The 5,704-nt window shown below is 39.3% G+C and overlaps 1 protein-coding gene across 1 annotated transcript in view; it reads left to right on the forward strand.

Moving 5' to 3' along the window:
- LOC308068825 (uncharacterized protein) overlaps window positions 1-5,704 on the forward strand; it is a gene marked incomplete at its 5' end in the record, with an annotated part of 48,375 nt that overhangs the window by 16,948 nt on the left and 25,723 nt on the right. The gene's annotated exons all lie outside the window — the stretch shown is intronic.

The raw sequence follows: 5,704 nt of genomic DNA on the forward strand, positions 1-5,704 counted from the left end.
AAACTTGTAGTCCATGTATTAATGTGTTTTTGTATGAGATTTAATTGCTCGGGCTTGTAACAAGTCAAAACTTAAGATCCTGTTTCCCACTGTGACTTGAGTCTTGAGGAATTGGTTCTATTTAAAAGCAGCAAATTGTTGTTTTGATTATATTACATTTTCAGTGGCATGCAGGGATTCATCTATGGTTGCTCAGAAGGTTTAATTTTTAAGGACAGGTATTAGGTGGCAGAAAGCAGATACACATTGTAGTTAGGCAACCCCAAAAGCCTGCTGTTCCCCACACCTGTGTGTCTCATGGGATAAGGGTGTTAATAATAGAATGTCAGAGTCTCCTTACTGAAATGGACAGTCCATTTGTGTTCTGTAGGTGGTAGATGCTATCCATGGAGTTTTCTTCTGTTCTTTGATAATACACTCAGCGTTTTTCTGTAAGAAGATATTACTCTTTTCTGAAAAATCAGTGTGATTCATAGAGCATTCTGACATCACACCAGGTAGTAATGTTAGTGAGTCGATGGAGACAGCTCGCCAGGCACTAACCTGGGATGCTCTGGGTTGTGGCATGGTGTAGCAGCTCACTTTCCGTCTGTGTAACTTTCCCTTGAACACATTCAAAAGATTTTTGGAACATAAAATACATGAAAATAATTTCTCTGCAGGGATATCTGTTATAGCTCTACTAGGTCTGGAATTGCACTGTGAACTAAATCTAGTTTATCTCTGTATTGCTCTGATTAAGACAAGCACCTAATTATATCCATAAATCTGTTAAAGTGAATGGTACAGCCTGTGGCAGAGAGCTTTGCTGGTCTGGGATCTAAGTGGGGTTGACTAAAGCACATAGCTGGAAATTTACAATTCAGATGAAATTATGTTTTTGTTATTTGGCGTTTGCTTGTATGGCATACATCAGCACCAGCCCTGAAGGTAAGATGCTTTACAGATGAGTGGAGGCCAAGGCTCAGACTGGGGCAATGATTTTCCAAAAGTAAATAGCAGCCAGGAGTGATGCTGGGAAGGGAATTCCAGAGTTACAGCTTCCTGCACTTAACTTGAATCATGTCAGCACCATATTCACTATCTTAAAGAAATTACAACAATAAAACACCTTAATATTTATCTTAACATAATAAAGAAAGGTATTTCTCACAATAAAATATGATTAGACCTGTGGAAGAAATAATAGTTTCTAAATTAGCTTCAGGTGAAGTCAAAGTGTACCTTTTATTACATGGTTTTGGCTTTCACATTGCATAAGCTCAAAGTAGCAATGCTTATTTTTAAGAGTTAAAAAAACCCTAAAAGGTTAGAAATTTTATTAAAAGGTTTTGACATTCAGTCTGTCATCATTGCCTTCTCAAGAATGCATGCAATTTAAAAAAAAATATGCTAAAGGAGGTGGTTTTGTTGAATGACATTGATCTTCTTTGGAGTTCTTGTTTGGTTTTCTGCTTGTTAAGCTTCTGACTTGGAAACAGACTTGAAAAGGCTGAGAACTATGACATTAGGTGTAGCTTTTAGGCATGTCATCAGGTCTAGTAATATAATTTATATGCTGAACTTGATTTTTATTTATTTTTAACAGCAACGACCACTACTTGAAAGTCATGCTTTTCCTCTATCTTCTCTTCACTTTGAAGTGCAACACCTAGTATCCCTTCAGAAGGTTTATGAGATAGACTACTTGCAAGGTTTCATCTCAGTTTTTGAAAATTATTTTCAGTTCTTCTGGCCTATACCAACAGCATTTTTGTGGCTCAGTGCACATTGTTAAAACGTGCACAGGATAGGAATGTATAGAAAAACAGAACCAAAATTTATACTCGAGAAACAAACTGGTGGATGTAAGCCCAAGTTTTCATGCTGAGTAACAAAAATGATAGACCTCAGTACAGCAAGGGCAGAGAAGGGGTGACAGAAGAAACAGTATAGGAGATGTAAATCATATGGTTTATGTATTTTCTTATTTTAAAAATTATAATGTAATAATTGTATAGTTCAAATAAAATCAAATGCTGTTCATAGTGCAGAGCTGAGAAATTAATTACCAGAATCCCTACTGGATAATATGAAAAAGGGAATCTTCATTTATTTTTATCTCCTAGAGTACTGGAAACAATGCAAGACCTCACATCACCAGTACAGCGGAGTTGCTGATGTAGGCTGGAACAGCAGCATGGACCAGTGGCTTCTCTGTTGTGGTTTTTTTGAAGTTTCTGTGCAGTATTTGGCAGTTTATTGCCTTTCAGCCACATGGCCTGTTAATAAGCTATAGCTATTCGTTTATAAGGTGCCTATGGTGGCTAAAATGTTTTGTATATGTACAGACTGAATAGTGGGAGGGATTTGAGGGGTTTTTCTTTATTTGATGTTATGTTGAGGTTGCTTAGAAATATTTAGAATACCTGGCTCTTATACAGTTATCCTTTTTTTCCTTTTTTTTTTAATACAGTTTTCTGGTACATATTTACCTGTCCTGGAGGAGACCTATGTACCTTTTTGTATAGCTCTTCTTATCTTGGTTTCTGTAGCTGAGTGTGCGATAGGCAGTGTTCTGCTTGCTGCTGAACGGCTGCACTGATGAGAGCTGCCAATTTTTACCAAGTTCCTTGCGACCTTCACAAGCCACTTACAGGGTGATGCTGGAGGTATTTTGCATGGTTGTTGGGATACTATATGTGAATCCTCTCAGTATTCCACGCCTTAATTTGTATTATGGACATGGAAGTGAATTGGAGCAATTAAAGTCTTTTAAGTATGTGCCTAATTATTTTTTTTGTGGGGAAAAAAACCACCAAACAACCAAAGCAACAACCTCTTTGTTTTGAAAAGCTAGAAAATCTTTCCCACAAATTAAATTCTGTTAAATTTTTATTATGTTGTAATACAGTGTCTAGAACCAGACAACATGTTTGTAGTGAAACTCCTTTTAGTGCAGACTAGGGACCAGGAGGTTTCACTGGAACTTGCCAAGGGTGAATGGGCCTCAGCAAGTGTCTGGATGGAGACTGTGAAATTAGAAGAGACATCAGAGGATACGTGCTGAAGCCTTTTTAAATTAACTTGCACTGAGTGCAAGGCTTCAGAACGTGCTTGAGGTAGAATTGTGGCCTTTCCCAGCAGGAGCTAAGGGTAACTGTACACACTGTCCTGCACTAGAAACAAAAATCAAATGAAATTCATGTCTCTGGTACACAGTTCTTGTTTAGCTTGGTATGAAGTATCCCAAGCGGCTTGCCGAAGCCATGATGAAGTAGGCTGAATTGTTTAAATCATGGATCTGAATTGTTTAAATCCATGCCCAGTCTTTGGCATTTTTGCCCTCCATTTTATCTCATTGTGTACAGATTGCTGCTGATCTGAAATGCTAAAGACATTTATAGTGTTGATACTATGTAACAGAGAGAGTTAGAAGCACCTCTGAATATAATGATGAACCAATGTTATGAGGTCCTACGGGTGGGTTTTGCAAATATGGGTAAAGAAACAGCATGTGAGGTAAAGAGCAAAAAGGGGGCCTGGAGGACAGCAAGTTGAACCTAAGTCGGCAGTGTGGCCTTGCACCAAGGCATGCAACCAGATCCTGGGCTATATCGGCTGAGGGAAGCGATCCTTCCCCTCTGTTTGGCCATTGCCAGACCACGTATGGAGTGGCGTTGCTGGTTCTGTGCGCATAGTCCAAGCAAACACTGAGAAAGTGTCGTGGTTGCAGCCAAGGTGTGCAAGATGGGCAGGAGCTAGAGACACCTGGGTTTGCTCAGCCAGGAGCAGAGAAGGCTGCAGGGGATGTTACACCATCTCTTCCCCCAGCTGGAATCACCAAATTATTTATGTTCACATAGACAGTGAAACTCCAGAGGAAAACTTGGTGCTCCAGGAAATAAAAGGGAGAAGAAGGGAAGAGGAGGTGGCGCTAGCTGGGTCTGGCAGGCTGTGCAGCAGGTTGTCCGAGTCCAAGGGTGTGATCACAAAGTAGGGCAGGGGAGAATCCTTTTGCTGGAGTCTGTCTGCAGATTTGAACAGCTGATGCACTCTAGAGTTTCTTAAAATACATGGGCATGGGACATAAGTAGATTCTTCTCTCTTCTGGGAAATTACATGTAACTTTCCCTTTTCCTGATTCATCAGTACTGCAGAGCACTCCATGTTCGTAATCACTCTCTTGTGTTGCAAATAATATTTTTCAGTTTATGACATGCATATTTTATTTCATGACTTATTAATGCAAGGAAAGCAAAATAAGGGATTTGTTCACTATTTCCATCAGCAGGCAGATGTTTAGCCTTTTCCAGGAAAGCAAAGCTCCATCATGCATGATAGTTACTTGGGCAGACAGACACCATAACTCTAAACTCTTCACTCCTTTTTCCCCCAGCTTTTATTGCTGAGCATGACTTCATGCAGCATGGGATATCCCTTGGGTCAGTAGGGGTCAGCTGTCCTGGCTGTGTCCCCCACCTCCCCCCTTGCCTCCCCCTCCCCCAGCTCCTTGTCCACCCCCAGCCTACTTGCTGGTGGGTCAGGGTGAGAAGCAGAAGAGCCCTTGACATTGTGTAAGCACTGCTCAGTAATAGCTAAAACTGTGTTGTCAACACTGTTTTGGTCACAAATCCAAAGCATAGCACCGTATGAGCTACTATGAAAAAAATAAACTGTCCCAGCCAAGTGCAATCCTCCTTGCATCTGGTGATGTTTTCTTGTAGGTTTCTGTTAATCTCAATGTATTGTATATAGTTTGTGCTTTCATCACTTAAAAAAAAAAAAGTACCCATTTATTCCTTTTGCTAGGTAACTGAATGCAGTGCTACTTTGGGAAGAAGATTTTTTTTCCCCCTCCTTCCATTGTCTACCTCGAAATGTGGTTCCAGATTACAGAAACAAAGCAATCTTTCCCCAGGGATTAGTTGTCCTGCAAAGACTCTTCAAATTCTTGAATTTGTAGTTTCTACTCTCTTGAATAGTCAGGAATTGATGTAAAACATTTGCTTGTTTATTGTCTTTGTATTCATTTTACTAGTCACAGAGAAACTGAGAAATTGTTTATTTAAATATGTAGGATTTTCTCTAAGCCTAAGCAATTGTTTGCCTTAAGTGAGTACTAGCTATCCTGTTTTACTTTGCATAAAACAAGTATGCGGTCTCTGTCATCACACAAAAGGAAACAATTGTTCTTGAATTCTCATTATATTCTCCTTGTTTCTGAATTAAGAAAAAAAAAAAGAAGCACTTGTTCAAAATAATAACCAATTAAAAAGTGTGCTTCAAATGAAATAGGATTTGTGTTACTAGGAAAAGAGGATCCTTACGCTTGGTGTGTTTTAAGTGCAGTGTGTGACCTACAGGTGTTGAATATACAGTAATTCTATTTGGCTTTAGTCCATTAAATTAGCCACCCTGCTTTCTCTAGCTTGCTGGGAAAAATGCAGATGCATTGGTTTGTGTCTCCTTGGCAGTTAGGAGTTTAGCAGGACATGGATTCTTAGTGGACTTCCAGACAGAGTCCCATTGTCTGTCATTAAACTCTGCCAAGAACTTTATCAGATGCTGTGTAATGAGCCCCCTTCTTTTAGAGATGCTTCAGTGCTGAAAAGAAACTGCTAGCAATTATTGACTTTCATTTCATAGTAGTCATTTTAAAAGAGAAAAAGCTTATTCTATTTTAACTTGTTTAAAATAGTTTCATCTGGTGTATCGGAGGATT

This window comes from Falco punctatus, assembly GCF_963210335.1.
Source record: "Falco punctatus genome assembly, chromosome: 8".
NCBI lineage: Eukaryota > Metazoa > Chordata > Aves > Falconiformes > Falconidae > Falco > Falco punctatus.